Genomic DNA, 17,087 nt, shown 5'->3' on the forward strand with positions numbered 1-17,087 from the left:
GAAGATATTTAGGACGGTTTGGAGGTGATGAGTGCGAGTGTGCACACACTACATTGTCATCAACATACTGAAGCTCTATGACGGGAAGTTACGGAAACCTTACTCTTTGCTTTCAACCTACGCAGATTAAATTGTTTTTCATCCGTTCACATGTGATTTCTACTCCGCTGGGGAGTTTCCCTTCGATAAAGTGTAGGACCATGACACTGAAAATATGTAATGAATAGAGTTGGGGCTATAACACAACCCTGTTTAACACCTGAGCCCACTGTAAATGGCTGTGTCTCCCACCACACCCCAAGCACTACTCTGCTCCGGGATCCGGCTTTTACCCTGGTTCACTTTTTCCTGACGGGGCCAGGAGAAGGATGGCCACTTGCCACCCCGGGAAGGAAACCTTCCCAGCAGTAGGGCAGCCTCTTCTTGCGCACGTTTGCCGGGGCCGCGGGGAGGGGGATTTCCTGCTGCCTTCCGCCCCCCCCGCCCTCCCCAGCCAGCCGGTAAACGTGCGTAACGGGACGGCGAGCGCACAGTGGCCAAGGCGGGCGCCAGAGCGCACGGGGAGCGCAGCCCCAGCGCTTCGACGGCGCGCCCGTGCCCGGGGTAAGGCTCCTCCTGCCCTCGCCCTGAGCTGAGGCGACGTCCGGGCGGCGGAGAGTCCTCCCAGCTGCCTTTGGAGGAGCTGGAGCTCTTCAGCGCCTCCTTGCGAAGCGCCGGCTGCTTAAGGGGCGCCTGCGCTCCCTTTCGCCCTCTTTCCTCCTCCTCCTGGGCGGGCCTCGGATCCGCCTCCAGCCGCTGGCGGGGCCGAAAGGAACATGGTGGCCGCTTCCTCCCTCGCCAGCAACAGCGACGTTTCGGCTTGCTCGTGAGGCGGCGCCAGGGCGGGCGCCGGAGCGAGCCAGGCCGCGAGGGAGTCTCTGCGCCCGAGGCGACGGACGGGGAGCCCCGCGTCTGGCCAGCGCCGCCGGTGAGGCGGGGAGAGGAGCGAGAGCGCGGGGGGCCGGGTGGGGAGGGCAGGCTGACAGGCGAGCGAGAGCTCGGTCGCTTCCCGGGGCGCTTCCTCGGCTCGAAGACCCCCCTAGCTCGCCCTCCAAGAGGCTCGTTTTGGAGAGGGTGGCGGCGAGAGAGAGCGCGCGCACCCCAGCCAGGGCGAATGCAGAGTCGAGGGCGTGGGGCTGGCTGCTTCGCCCCCCACGCACTTCCCCGGCGGCGGCAGCCCTTTCCCCTCCCCATAGCATTGGGGCAAGTTGGGGGTGGGCGGGCAGGAAGGCTGGAAACGCAGAAAGGCGAGGGAGAGAGAAGGCGCGTGGGAATTGCGCCCGGCCCCGGAGGGGGTCGAGGAGGTGGCCTCTGCAAAGCGAGGGCTGCCCTCTTTTCTATGGGGTTCGGTTCGGGAAGCGGAGGGCGTCCGGCGGCAGCCTTCCTGGTGCGGGGTTGGGGGTGGCGGGGAAAAGAGGCTCGCGCGCTGTTCTCCTCGCTCCGCGTTTCCTCCTGGGAATGACTGTCTCCTCGCCGCGCATGTCCTCACCTGCCCAAGGTGTGCTGGGCGGCGTTCGCTTGCAGGTGGGGAAGAAGGAGGCCCCACAGGGCCGCATCCTTTCTTGCTGAGCATCGGGGAAGATGTGCCGCTTGTTGTCACATCTGCTGCGCATGCAGCGGAAACCGGAAGCCTACCCACCTGTGCATGCCTTGTTGTCATTTTGCTGCCTTTAGGGCAGCCCCTCCAAGTGCCCCTATTTTCCAGGGACAGCCCCGGATTTAATGCCGTCCAGGTTTCTCGTTTCACCCCAGAATGTTTCCTTAGGACGTCCCTATTTTCATCGGAGAAATGTTGGAGGGTATGGGGTTATGCGACACTCGAACCAAGGAGATAAGTAAACTTTAAAAGGCAGCCTTGTAGAGGGAGGTTTTTGATGCTTAATGTTTTATGATGTTTTTATATATGTTGGAAGCTGCCCAGAGTGTCTGGAGCAACCCAGTCAGATGGGCGGGGTAAAAATAATAAAAATATTATTATTATTATGGAATAGTACTTCCCTATTTAAATCACCAAAATGTTGGAGGGTATGCTGTGAAGAGTAGCTTGCTTGTTAGGTGGTGGTTTTTGCAAGGCAGTTTCTTCTTGAGGTCATCAGTCTTGAGGAAAGTGGTTGCAAGCTGCGTTCACTGGGCATTGTCGTATTCAGCAATAATATTTCCAATGTGTTTCAGCAATAGTTTCAGTTTTTCATTATCGGTGTGAGAAAGCCATTATAACTGAATTGCTGGTGGGGGAAAAAATCCTGCTTAGTCTTTGCTCTGCCCGTGTCCCTGCCCCCAACTTTTGGCTTCCTCTGTGCCTGGCAGATGGAGGATTAGTTAGTTGAAAGGGCCCCCTTGGATGCCAGCACAAAGGATATATATTCTGCAGGTGTTGAGGTAACTTTCTACCTTATCTGCTTTTTTTCCTGCCAACTCCTCTCTTGAATTCCTGTGTGATTTGACTTAACTCTAGAAGAAAATTGTGTAAGAAAACCTAAACATTATTTCCCAGGAAAGAGTAGAAATAAGCCAATTGCTGCGATGTGTCGTGATGTCTGTTGCTATGTGAGCTGAGTTCTGTAGCATTTTGACCAAAAAATAAAAATAAAATGGCAGTAAGTAATTCATGAGTAATTAATTATTCAGGCAGTTTTTCCGTTTCTGTTTACACCTGTGTTTGGGGACCTGGCTACAAGAGCTAATATTATTAAGTTGCCAGTACCTTCCAGCCATGCTGCCGATGTTGTGCAATATTCCAGTTCACTTTTTGTGTTTGGTACATAACACTTTTGTGTATGTAACGCTGCTCAGAACGATTCTGGATGTGCTGCCTTTATAGGTTGAAAGCGAGTAAAGAAATGTGATCCCTAAAGCTTTGAGCTGTAAAAACATCGAGAGTTTAGTTCCATGTTTTGGTGCAGACTCTTGTCTAATAAACCAAAGAGATATGTCTTCGCAGCAGTGTCTGCTAAAAATAACTGGGCCTTGTTGTTTGTGACTAGTTTGCAAACCTAGCAAACTAGTTAATACCACTGTGTGCATTTGTGAATAAAGTATTCTCAGTCTGAGCTGTTTGCAGTGGTACACTTGACTATGCTTAAACTAGGAATGTCCAACTGGGGGCTAAATCCTGCCCCTGGATCATCTTTATGTGGTTCCTGGTGGGCCCTGTCAGATTTTATTAAATGTGCCATATTCCTAGGTTGTTGTTGTTGTATATTTATTAATACCCTGACAGCGACTCAAGGTGGCTTACAGATAAAATAAGAACAGCTCAGAGTGTGGTGCTGATAATGCCAAGGTTGCAGGTTCGGTCCTTGTATGAGACAGATGCATTTTTCCTGCACTGCAGGTGGTTGGACTAGATGATCCTCAGGGTCCCTTCCAACTCTACAGTCCTATGAAGAGCATAGGAAAAAAACACCAATAATTTAAAAACAATTAAAGGCACACACATATGATCTATGTATGAACTACAGGCAATCACAACAAAAACGGCACCAGGCCCCTCATTAAAAGCAGTCACTTCCCAAAAGCCTGTTCTTTACCTGTTGGCAGAAGGACAACTAGGAGGGAGTTGGTCTAGCTTCTCTAGGGAGAGAGCTTCAAGTCTGGGAGCAGCCACCAAGAAGGTCCTGCTTCGCATCCTGACCAAGCATGCCTGGGAGGGTGGCAGGACCGAGAGAAAGGTCTTCTCCCAAAGACCTCAGAACTCAGGCGGGTTTGTATGAGGGAATACTGTTTTTCAGATAGCTTGGACCTAAGCCATATAGGACTTTATAGGTCATAACCAGCACTCTGAATTGTGCCCGGAAATGGTCCGGGAGCCAGCGGAGCTGTTGTAACAAGGGAGTTGTCTGCTCATGATAACCAGCCCATTTAGTGGTTTGGCTGCAGCTCTTTGAGCGCGTTGATGTTTCTGAGCACTTTTCAAAGGCAGCCCCATGTAGACTGCATTGCAGTAATCTGGGAAGGATATAACTACGTAAGTCTTGTGGCACTGGGATGCACACTCTGCTCTCGAAGCTTCTCATCCATGAGTGGTTTTTCTTTATAGTGTGGCCTTCACTGGCTTTGGGACTCCAACCTCACCAACCCCCAGGTGGCCCAGGAGCCAGAGGGGCAACCATTTGGCAAAGGAAGCTCCTCTCATGGCTTTTGTAGGCCCCTGATTTTCTATTCCCTTTTGCATCCTCTTCGTCTTAAAAATGTTGACAGCCTTCTTCTTCTTCTTCTTCTTCTTCTTCTTCTTCTTCTTCTTCTTCTTCTTCTTCTTCTTCTTCTTCTTCTTCTTCTGTGACCTTTCTCCCTTGGAGCATCCTTGTTGACCCGCCAGGGGAGGCCATGGGATGAAGTGGGTGCTGGAAACCTGCCCATTTTCCTGATATCCAGAAGTTGCATTCTCTGCCTTCCTTCTGCACCCCCAACTCTTCCCCGCTCCCCATGCAAATTTAAAGAAGGTAGTTAAATTCCTGCAAGAAGCTCGGCTGTGTTGTGTCTCTCAGGGAGCTGGCTTGCCCTACCCTAAAGGGAAAAAGGACTCCATTAAAGAGGGATGGGGGTCCTCCCTACCCATCCTTTCCTCCTAAAGAAATGTGGGGAGGAGCTCCTTTGGCCTTTTCCTCCCTCCTGTGGATCTGTCATGGGTGCTTTCATTGTGATTCCTGAATTGCAGGGGGTCCCTTAAAGGTAAAGGTAAGGAGACCCCTGACCATTAGGTCCAGTCGTGACCGACTCTGGGGTTGGGGCGCTCATCTCACTTTATAGGCCTAGGGAGCCGGCATACAGCTTCCAGGTCATGTGGCCAGCATAACAAAGCCACTTCTGGTGAACCAGAGCAGCACACGGAAACGCTGTTTACCCGTTTACCTTCCCGCCAGAGTGATACCTATCTATCTACTTGCACTTTGATGTGCTTTCGAACTGCTAGGTTGGCAGGAGCAGGGACCGAGCAACAGGGAGCTCACCCCGTCGCAGGGATTTGAACCGCCGACCTTCTGATCAGCAAGCCCTAGGCTCTGTGGTTTAACTCACAGTGCCACCAGCATCCCTTAGAACTCTGCAATTCTATGGTTCATCTCATCCAGCGCTAAACAAATCCTAGCAATCCCTGAGATGGAGAAGTCAAGCTAGGTGTGGGAAGCTTCTCTGTAGCCTGAAGACCACATTACATTGTGGGCGATCTTCAGGGGACCGTATGCCAGTGCTGGGCTCAGCCAGAGTAAAATGTGGGTGGAACATTGAATTCCCTTTGTACGGGAGGCTGAGGGATTCAGTCCCAGGGAGCTCTTTTGAAATCTCTGCAGAGGAGAGAAATGCTCCTCAAAATGATGGTTGAGGCTTGTAGAGTGACCTGCCCTGTGCTTTGAAGCCCAGACAACCAACTGATCATTGTGGCTTCAGAGAGGTTTCCTGGTGCGGCAGATCAGTGGCACCTGAAACTCCCTTTGGGGCTGGCATCACCTTTAGCTGCCCCATACCTGCCATTGCATGCAACGCCAGGTGGGCATGGCTTCAGCAAAAGGGTTTGCTAATCTGGCCCACAGCCTGGAGTCGTCGTCGTCCCCCCCCCCCCCGCTTTAACCCAAAACTTTGATAAGATGTTTTAAATAAACTGGATCTTCTGAGGATGCAAATTTTCTTCAATAGCTGGATTGTGGGTTTTGTTTTTTTAATAGTTGGTGTCAGCTGCCCACTCATGAGTTGCTGTCAAAATAAGAAACCATAGTAGACGCATAATAGAAAAATAAACATATGGTTTAAGAATACAATCTAGGCTGGCTGTTATGAAACACTGATTTGAAAACATAAGTAATAAGGGCTGAACGAGATGTGATGACAGTAGGTTTGAGTGTCATGTGGCTCAGTATTAAAAAATGGTGTGTGTGTGTGTGTGTGTGTGTGTGTGGCATTTATAACAACAAAAGGTGCACATGAATTGGGAATGCAGAGAACTTCCTATACCTCCCCTTTCCACGTGCCTTTAACTCCTTTGAAATAATTTCCAGTATCAGAGCTAGGGAGATAAATATCAGCTGTATGTGTGTGTTATAGTGTTGTTAAAATCAGACATCCCGTTCTGAGAAAATTGGGCAATTCCACGTGTAAAACATACAGAACTTCCACTGTCAAATCCAGCTTGGTTGTAAATTCAGTCTGATATTCAGCATTTAGTGAAGAATTCCTAAAAACAAAGTAAGGGTCCCCTATTCCTATAACTTGAATAGCTAATATATATGAGCCAAAATAAAAGCAAAAATCCCTAATCTGTGTGTTCATGGGTAACTAGGCCAAGAAAACCAAACTACAGGGGTACCTCGGTTTATGAACACAATTGGTTCTGGAAGTCTGTTCATAAACTGAAGCATTCATAAACTGAAGCGAACTTTCCCATTGAAAGTAATGGAAAGTGGATTAATCCGTTCCAGACGGTCCGCAGAGTACTCAACCTGAAGCGTACTTAACCCGAAGCATGGGTGTAATTGGTTCCGGAAGTCTGTTCATAAACTGAAGCGAACTTTCCCATTGAAAGTAATGGAAAGTGAATTAATCCGTTCCAGATGGGTCCGCGGTGTTCGTAAACCGAAAATTCATAAACTGAGGTGTTCATAAACCGAGGTTCCACTGTACTGTCCTTGTTGAAAAGGTAAACTCAGAACAAACATGGCTGAAATGGAATCCAAAGGAATCTTTGTAGCTTTTCCTTGTCTAATCCATTGATCAACTACTTTTCTGTCGCTTTAATGGTAGCAGGGGTATTTATTGACAAAATAACATGTCGGTTCTGTCCTGCGGAAGAAGGCAGCATTAATCTCCCTTTTTTACGGACAGCCTATTTGCGGCAGACGTTTTTCATCTCTATGAGTGACGGGAATGTGACGTGCCACCCCACCGCTGTGCTAAAACCTCAGATATTTTATTTATCTCATTAAATTGTTTTGACCCCAAACAGGTTTTTTTGGGGGGGGGGGAAGCGCCGAAAGCAGCTTCCAAACATCTGTAGTAAAAAATAAATAAAAAGGCTGTGCCCTAATGTTTACAGTCTAAAATACATGACAAGGAAGAAGGGATTGAGAAGGAGAAGGGAGGAAAACTAGCTCAGGCACCACAACCTGGCAATTCTAAAATATAGACGTGCTTTTACTCTCGCAAGATTGAATGTATTAACCTCGGCTGTACTTGAGGGACGATTCCGGCAGATTCCACACAGAAAACGCTTATGTCCCTGTGGAGATGGCAGTCCTGAATTGGTGGCACATGCCCTTCTGGTTCGCACTCTTTATAAAGACTTGAGGAATGAGGTTATCACCCCTCTTTTATTGTCCATTCTGGGTCACCCAACCACTGCCACAGTGTCCTTTCTCTTGGCAGATCAAGATGAGCAGGTGACAGCAAAGGTGGCAAGGTTTTTAGCTGGGGCAATTAAATAAGATCCACTATTTGACTACTGATTCAAAACCCTAAAATGTATTTTATATACAGTCGTACCTCGGGTTACGAACTGCTCGGGTTGCGAACAGTTCGGGTTATGAACTCCGGAAACCCGGAAGTGTTTTCGGCGCGTGTGTGTTCCGTGCATGCGCAGAAGCGGCGCGCGCGCTTTGCGCATGCGCAAAAATGGTGCTCAGTTTGCGACCTTTTTGGGTTACGAACTGCGACCCGGAACGGATCGAGTTCGTAACCCGAGGTACGACTGTAATTGACTTTTTATTTCTATTCTTTGTATATCGTATTGTTGTTTCATTGGTATGGCTGATGACTGACGCAAATAAAGATTCATTCATTCAAGCTCAGGCACTTGTTCTCAAAATGATTTGCTGCGATTGAATGGTTCAAATTGCCTGATGCAGTGGCTGCTGCTAGGGCTAAAGAGAGCTGAAAATCAGCAGAGCTTATGGGATAGCCCTGTTTCTCTTCCCCCCTGCTGCTGCCTGATGGAAGGAGCATAAGAATCGAGGTGGTTACTGTGGGAATGTTAGGGATGTGGATTAGGATATATTATTAGATAGATCCTATCCAAGCTTGTGTTAGCAAGCTTCCAATATCAGCAGAGTGACATTCCCCTTTTGTGCGCAGCAAAGCGAGTGCGTTCAGGTTTGTTAAAACCTATACAACAATATTATACTTCCTGGCAAATCCCCTTTGTCCCTCTTAAAAGAAATACACGGCACAATAGTATTAAAAGAAGAGTTTACTCACATGACATCCTGAGTTAACAGCATAATCTCAGAAAGGCAGGCTTGCTTAGAAAAGTTACAAATATGTACATCTGGAGTCTACTTAGTAAAGTGAGGCTCCACCTGGTCTCTCTCTTGGCAGCAGGCCAAGAGGGAGAACCATCCTAACTGGAGATTCTCTGGAGATGTGTTCCCATTGAAGGAGAGATGGCTAAGAGAGAGAATGGCTGCTGGCTAGGGGCTTTTGTCTGCCAGCTAATCCATCTCATCTGCATGTCTGGAGGAACAGGAATCTGAGCCTTGGTCAGGTGTTCCTCCAGGTGAGTTCCTCTTAGTGGACACTCTAGGAACTGTTGTGACTTGTCTGCCCCAGTGTTCCATCCCACAGTTACGTTCAGTGGTTGATCTATAATTTTCTATAGCGGGTGGTTGTGGACAAATTCCGGCTGTAAATGATTAAGCTGATAAAAATAGGAACATATCCAGCCCCGCAAGATAATATTGTAAGTACTGTAATAATACAAATAATAAAAAGCCTGGTGGCAAGTTAGCTTTCAAGCTGAGGAGTGAGAGTAGCTTTCGGATGTCACCTTGTTTGCCAAATGCCGTTGTTTTGGTCTGTTTGAAGTGGGATGTGGATTGTGTAACATGGATATAAGTGAGTAACTCAGTTCGTAGTATCGTTTTTGGTCCCCGTGCCACCAGCACGGTTGTCTAGAGATCTAGTTTCTTGTTACCACGTTGTGCCGTTGAGATAGTACTTGCTACACCTTTCAGAAAATCTGGTGGCTTGGTACATTAGAGGCTTGGCTTTAAACATTTGTGGAACTGCTGCTTGTGTGTCGTAAAGGGATCTTGAACAGTCCAGTTTAAGGCTATTGGTAACAAAGGGAGAGAAACTGTTCAGGTCAGTTTTACGATACCTGTGAAACATGGCTCGGCCGAGTTTAATTCTTTGGATTGCTGCATGAAGCTCCTGGTCTTTCTGTTTCTGTTTTCCACCCTGAAATTAAGACCTGGCCAGTGTACAAATTAAAGCAGCAAAATCATGTGAGCGGGTGAAGAAGCCAGGCATGTCTGGATATGAAATGCTTTGAATGTTGCTGAGCCACTGCCAGTCAGTGGGCAACACTGAGCTGGATAAACCATTTGTTTGACTGATTAAGAAAACTTCCTACATTCATGTAATACAGTTGGTCCCTTGGTTCTCAAACTTAATCCGTTCCGGAAGTCTGTTCCAAAACCAGTGTTCCAAAACCAAGGTGTGCTTTCCCATACAAAGTGATGCAAAACGGATTAATCCGTTCCAGACTTTTAAAAACAACCCCTAAAACAGCCATTTAACATGAATCATAGAATCATAGAGTTGGAAGAGACCACAAGGGCCATCCAGTCCAACCCCGTGCCAAGCAGGAAACACCATCAAAGCATTCCTGACAGATGGCTGTCAAGCCTCCGCTTAAAGACCTCCAAAGAAGGAGACTCCACCACACTCCTTGGAAGCAAATTTCACTGCCAAACAGCTCTTACTGTCAGGAAGTTCTTCCTAATGTTTAGGTGGAATCTTCTTTCTTGTAGTTTGAATCCATTGCTCCGTGTCTGCTTCTCTGGAGCAGCAGAAAACAACCTTTCTCCCTCCTCTATATGACATCCTTTTATATATTTGAACATGGCTATCATATCACCCCTTAACCTTCTCTTCTCCAGGCGAAACATACCCAGCTCCCTAAGTCATTCCTCATAATGAATTTTACTCTCTAACGAGACCATTGATCCATGAAATGAAAGCAATAATCAATGTACTGTACTATAAAATAAAGAAAACAATATTGTAGATGATAAAAATTAAAATTAATTTTTTTTTTCTTACCTGCACTGATGGTAGTCATTTTTAGGAGGGGTGGCTTTTATCCATTTCCGCAGCCACACAATCAGTCAGTCAGTAGCTGTAACTGGGTTCCACACAGTCACAAAAACAAATTAACCAAAAAAGCCTCAAAAACAAAAACGCAAAATATATAGCCCAAACAAAAGTGCCAAACTTAATCTGTTCTGGAAGTCGGTTTGACTTACGAAATGTTCGAAAAACAAGCCGCAGCTTCTTATTGGTGCAGGCGCCCCGGAAACAATAGCCGACAGCCGCATTGAATGTTCGGCTTCCGAAAAATGTTGAGAAACCAGAACACTTTCTTCTGGGTTTTTGGCGTTTTGGAACCAAGGCGTTTGAGAACGAAGGTTCCACTGTACAAGGGTGAGCAAACTTACTTCTTCTGAGGACTACGTTGAAGAAATGTGTCGGGAATCACGTGTTGACAATGGGCAGATTAATTCATCCAAAACGAATACCCTTTTCATGATAGCCATTTGCATATTAGAATCCCCCATCCTGATCAGATCTTCTCAGACGCAAGCCCCACTGGGTTTGATAGGGATGCTGTCAAATGAATCTCCATGTTTTGTTTTGTTTTTTTAGTATGGCAAACCAATGCATTTGCTGTTCTGGAAGCAAATGAGAATAATTCCTGCCTGACTTTACTGCAAGACATGTGTGAACACAAACCAGAAACCTACCAGTTTGTTCGCAAACAGTTTTAAGGGGGCAAAACCCAACTGAGCTATCCAGGGTCATGTTTAAGTACATATTCTTGTTTTATTTGGCCCTTATCTATAGGGTGGGATAGTACAGAAACTCAAATCTGCTTTCCCCCTACCCCGTCCTTAGCTCTGTCTTTACCTACCATCTTTTTGCTCTCTTTTCTTGCTCATCTCAGACCTGGCAGTTTGATCTTTCTGTTTCCTTGCCATTTGGCTCTTTCCTACAGACAGGAAACCAGGCTTTTCAGTCTTCTGGCTAGTGAACATCTTATGTAACCTGTTAAGACTATGATTTCTGCAAAATCTGTTCCTTGCATATGTACAGACACACCAGAAATGCTGTGAGATTTTCTTCTATGCCTAGCCCAGTACTTTCCAAACAATCTATGTATCGTGGGAAAACTGCTACTGGGCAGCAAGTAATCAATACTTTGGTAGCCTAAAGCAGTGTTTCTCAACCAGTGTGCCTCCAGATGTTTTGGGACTACAACTCCCATCATCCCTAGCTAGCAAGACCAGTGGTCAGGAATGATGGGAGTTGTAGTCCCAAAACATCTGGAGGCACACTGGTTGAGAAACACTGGCCTAAAGCACCTATCTATCCACAGGAGAAGCTGAGTTCTGGGCCCTGGCCTTTTCATCCTCTGCTGAGTCTTCTGCATCTTCGGAGAAGGTCACATGTTGTATCTCTGTATGAATCACTGCTCTGAGCTTCCAGTCAGGTGACACGCTGAGGATGGCAACTTATGCAGAAATGCAGGGACAGGGTTCTCCTCTGGGGGCGTATGTGCCTGTAGTAATGTGTCTCTAATCTTCATTCAGAAAAAACCAAGACACACTTTAATAGTACGGTTATCTTGATTTTGTTTGGGTTTTTTCCATTTGAAAAGCTTTCCATTAATAGTAGACTGTAGAAGGAAAATGGGGCTGCATTGGAGAAACAGGTTGTTCACAGCAGAACAAATGTAACTGCTTGGTTGCAGGAAAACGTGAGCAGCTTAGAGGCAAACAAAACAAATGTCAGGTCTGGTGCCGGAGCAGGAAGTAGGGCTGGGCGATATATCATCAGCTAAACATCACGATAAACTGATGTACAGTGGAAGCTTGATTCTTGAACGGCATAGTTGACGAACAAATCGGTTCCCAAACGCTGAAAACCCGGAAGTAAGTGTTCTGGTTTCCTAATGTATTTCGGAAGCCGAATGTCTGATGCGGTTATCGGCTATTGTTTCTGGGGCTCCTGCACCAATCGGAAGCTGCGCCTTGGTTTTCGAACGTTTCGGGGGTCGGAGGGACTCCCGGAATGGATTAAGTTCGAGAACCAAGGTACCACTGTATACTGATATATCACAATGTCTGAAATCAGGAGGGAGCTATGTGGAGGCATTGGCTGGCTTCACAGTTTTTCCCACATTCTGATTTTTGCCTCGGACATACACACAAACACACACATCACGATTTGTGATGTATTATTGCCAGGTCAGAAATGATGAAACCGATATCACAATATGCACTTGAAACTGGTTTTGGGTGATATATTGCCCAGCCCTAAAAGGAGTCAGTCTCTCTGTTCTTCTGTGTCTCGCAGGTCAGACTTTCCAAAGCTGTCTTAGTTTTTCATAGTAACTGTAGCCCTTCAATTTTGAGATATTACTTGGACTACTCTGTAAACCGGATTTTAATTTCCATGTTATAAAATGGTCCAATTGTAATGCTAGAGTTTTCATATTGGAATATTTGATAAATGGAATGGCTCATCAGAGATGTAATAATGCGTATAAATGTCGGAGGTATACAGATACTAGTCATTTTTCACAGCTAACAGTGAATTTAAAGTTAACTTCCCACTTTTTCCTATGTTTTGGTTATGTGAGGGACAAGGGATACAGGGAAGTCCCTCCCATCTTAAGTTCCAGCCCATCCCCAAGCGCTGGAGAGAGTAAGGAGAGCTCTGCCTCCAGCGGAGAGTCAGGAAGTGGTGTCCGAGGCTCAGGCAAGGTTGTGGAGCCGCAGGTGGGACAGGAAGTTGGACGCACGGGGGGGGGGAGGCCAATCCCCCCAACTCCCGAATTGCGACGCAAACGTAGGGGGAAGAAGTTGGGTCTGCCAAAGCTGTGGTGCTGGAAGAAAACGCGCCAATCGCCATTCGGGAGTTCTGACACCTCACCTTAAGGATGCATTTTTACTGCTCTGAACACTGTAAATAATCAGCACTTAATAAAAGCCTTAAAAGACCATGCTGGAGTCGTTACTCTAGAGTAGCCATACCAGGCCCTCTGACAGCAACTCCCGAATCTTTTTTTGGCTACTTTGGAGTGCAGCGATGAGCGCTCAAGAGGCTGAGCATTGGAGGCTGGAGGCCGAAGCAGCGAAGCAGGAGCTGCAGAACCTCACAGCGCACGCACAGCAGCAATTGCATGCCGCTCAGGAGGAAGCGCGAGGGGCGCAGGAGGAGCTGAACAAGCTGGTGGACCAGGTGAGGACAAAAGAGGAGACTGAGAAACAGCTAAGGGTGATGGTATTGGACCTGCAGAAAAAGTTGGAAGAGGAGAAAGCCGCTAGAGGTGGGGGGGCGCCCCAGCCGCAGCTAGTCCAAGTGAGAAGGGGACAGAGCCTAGTCACCAAGTTCAGCGGCGACCCGAGGGAGTACCTAGGATTCGAGACAGAAATAAATTATGCGCTGGAATTGCATGCAGCAGAATTCCCAGATGACGCGCACAGAGTCTCCTTTATCATAGAGCATTTGACGGGGGCCGCCCGGGAATGGGTAAGACCGCTCATCGCGCAAAAAAATCCTTGCATGAAGAACGCAAAATTATTTCTAGAAGCCTTAAAAATAATGTACGCTAGCGACAGTGAAATGGAGGCCACTAAACAGGAGCTTCATAACTTAACACAAGGAAAATCGACAGTTAGGGACTACTGGGCGAGATTCACCATGCTGGTGCACAAACTGGGGTGGGATCTGCAAAGTGAGCCAGTGAAATCAGCCTTCTACCTGGGTTTGCATGCGGACGTTAAGGATGAGCTGGCAAGAGGTCCTAGACCGCAGACTATGGATCAGTTAAGCAAAGCGGCGCTAGCGGTGGGGGTGAGACAGGAATCCAGATGGTATGACAAACAAGCGACGCGCGCAGCAAAACCTTGGTTCCCACGCTCCCAGGACAGACCACATCACCAAACCCCACCCCAGGGACCGCCCCCAGACCCGCCCAGACCAAGCCCAGAGCCGGAACCGATGGAGATCGGGGGAGCGCGCGCGCGGGCTTTTCAAACCCCGGCGGCGCCAAGACGCAAGGAGGGAAGAGGCGGGAATTGCTTTCTCTGCAACTCCCCCCGGCATCGCGTCAGAGACTGCCCTCATCGCAGAGAGTGGCAAGGAAAGGCGGGAACGGTTGTACCTTCCCCCGCTGACGCAGCACCACAGCAGGGAAACGAGACAGCCTGGCTGCAGGAGACAAGGGGCAGCAGCCAGGCACAGTCAGCAGACAACAGCCCCAGCCCGCCCACCCGCACAGAGAGGAGCAGAGCCAGCCCACCCCTCCCAGAGCAGGAGTGGTTCTAGAAGTCACGCTAACGCTCCCAAATGGCTATCCCCTGACAGTCCTCGCCTTAATTGACAGTGGTGCCTCAGCCAACTTCTTCTCGAGAAACTTTGCAGAAGAGCACCAGATCCAACTTCTGCAGCTGGATTTTCCCCTGCACGTGGCCACCATTGACGGCAGAGAGTTGCTGGGAGGGGCCATCACTCATCAAACCCCCCCCATGAGAATGACGGTGGGAAGGCACTCAGAGACACTGGCTTTCAACGTCACAACCATCTCAGACCCCCCCATCGTTTTGGGAATGAGCTGGCTGGCGCGCCACGACCCCTCCATAAGTTGGCACCAGAGATGCATCACGTTTGGGTCGGACTTTTGTCTGGAACATTGCATGCAGCACCAACCAGGGGAGGGGCCTCCGATAGCCACGGTGGCCACCATGCATGTCAAAGGGGGTGAGGCGATACCCAAGCCGTACTGGGACCTGCAGGAGGTCTTCAGCGAAGCGGAGTCCGACCACCTACCCCCACACAGGCCTTTTGACTGCCAGATCAACCTGGTGCCAGGGGCAACGATACCCCCAGCCAAGCTGTACGCCATGTCAGATCAGGAACTGGAGGATCTGCGCGCTTTCATCGACAAGAACCTCAAGCGGGGGTTCATCAGAGAAAGCAAGGCAGCAGGGGGCAGCCCGGTCTTCTGGGTGGACAAGAAAGACACGCAACAGCGCCGTCTTGTGGTGGATTTTAGACGACTGAATTCAGTGACAGAGCCAGTGGCTTTCCCCATGCCCAGAGTGGATGATCTCCTGACAGCGGCACGCAGGGGCAAGATTTTCACCAAGCTAGACCTAAGAGGGGCGTACAACTTGATCAGGATCCGGGAGGGCGATGAATGGAAAACCACGATGTTCACGCCTCTGGGCTCTTTTGAATATCTGGTGATGCCCTTCGGGTTGCAAGGGGGCTCAGCATGCTTCCAGGCCTTCATGCACCACGTCCTGGGGTCCCTCCTCTTCAGGAAATGCTTGGTCTTCCTGGATGACATCCTTATCTATTCCGATGACCCAGTGCAGCATGTGAAAGATGTCAGGGAGGTGTTGCAGCGCCTGAAGGAGAACCACCTGTATGTGAAGCTGGAGAAGTGCAAGTTTCACACCAAAGAGGTGGACTTCCTGGGCTACAAGCTGTCAGACAAGGGGCTGGCGATGGACAAGGACAAGGTGCAGGCCATCCTGGACTGGCACAGCCCCAGGACGCGCAAAGATGCCCAACGCCTACTAGGCTTCGCTAACTTCTACAGGAAGTTCATCAAGAACTTCTCTCGTGTCACGGCTCCTATCACCGACTGCCTGAGAGGCAAGCAGAAGTTCTGGTGGACACCAGAGGCGCAAGCAGCGTTCGAAAGCCTCAAGAGGGTATTCGCTTCAGACCAGCACCTGTTCCACGTGGTGCAGGATGCGCCCCTACGCCTGGAGACAGATGCTTCGGACAAGGCTCTGGGAGCGATTCTGTTGCAACTGGACGCCAACAGAGAGTGGAGACCCTGTGCCTTCTTCTCCAGGAAGCTGACCCAGCCAGAACGCAACTACACAGTGTTTGATAGGGAACTTCTCACTATCCACGCTGCGTTCCAGCACTGGCGACACTTCCTGGTGGGCGCCAAGCACCCCATCCAGGTGTGCACAGACCACAAGAACCTGGAGTTCTGGAGAACTGCCAGGGTGCTCAACCAGCGGCAGATACAGTGGGCAGAGTTCTTCTCGAACTTCAACTTCTCCATCCACTACATCCCGGGGGAGCAGAATGTCAGGGCGGATGCCCTCTCCCGCAAGCCAGAGTACATGGAGGAGGAGTTGCCACCAGCACCCAGGCACATTTTCCCCCCATCAGCATGGTCATGCGGAGCAGCAGTGGTGAGCGAGGCAGAACTCACAGCACTGACAGCAGCTGATGAATTTGCCACCCGCATCTTCAGAGAACTGAGAAGGGGGAGGGAGCAGGCCAAAGACTTTGAGGAAAGGAGGGGTTTGCTTTTTTACAGGGGAGCCCTGTACCTGCCAACCAAACAGCTGAGAGGTAAGGCCCTCAAGCAGATGCACGACAACCCAACGGCGGGTCATTTCGGAAGGGACAAAACCACTCACCTAGTCATGAGACACTTCTGGTGGCCAGGGGTGCGGGAGGATGTTCGGGATTATGTAAGGGGATGTGACACCTGCCAGCGAGCAAAGGTGGTCAGAGCGCCACCAGCAGGTTTGCTGGAGCCATTAGCCACACCGCACAGGCCGTGGGAAGTAGTGTCCATGGACTTCATCACAGACCTGCCGTCGTCCAGGGGCAAGACCGCAGTGTTGGTGGTGGTGGACCTCATGTCCAAAATGTGCCACTTTATACCGTGTGCCAGGGCGGTCTCGGCAGAAGAGACGGCCAAACTGTTTGTTGACCACGTATTCAGACTGCATGGATTGCCTTTAAGAGTTATTTCGGATCGTGGCCGCCAATTTGTTTCCAGTTTCTGGCGGCGGCTAATGAACCTCCTGCAGGTGGAGGTCAGTTTGTCTACGGCTCGGCACCCGCAGACCAATGGACAGGCGGAGCGGGTCAACGCCATTCTGCAGCAGTACCTGAGATGTTACGTCAGCCAGAGGCAAACGGACTGGGTGGATCGCCTGCCACTGGCAGAATTTGCCTACAACAATGCGGTGCACGTCTCCACAGGGGTGTCGCCCTTTAAGGCCAACTACGGGCGC

The 17,087-nt window shown here is 49.3% G+C and overlaps 1 protein-coding gene across 1 annotated transcript in view; it reads left to right on the forward strand.

Annotated features, from left to right (window-relative positions):
• Nucleotides 1-772: 772 nt before the first annotated feature.
• The window catches only part of DENND4C (DENN domain containing 4C), an 84,967-nt gene continuing 68,652 nt past the window's right edge, over nucleotides 773-17,087 (forward strand). Inside the window, exon 1 of the mRNA XM_035097102.3 lies at nucleotides 773-967. The gene's annotated coding sequence lies outside the window, so the exon portion shown is untranslated. The remainder of the gene's footprint in view (nucleotides 968-17,087) is intronic.

This window comes from Zootoca vivipara, chromosome 15 (genome assembly GCF_965207765.1).
Source record: "Zootoca vivipara chromosome 15, rZooViv2.hap1.1, whole genome shotgun sequence".
In the NCBI taxonomy this organism is placed as follows: domain Eukaryota; kingdom Metazoa; phylum Chordata; class Lepidosauria; order Squamata; family Lacertidae; genus Zootoca; species Zootoca vivipara.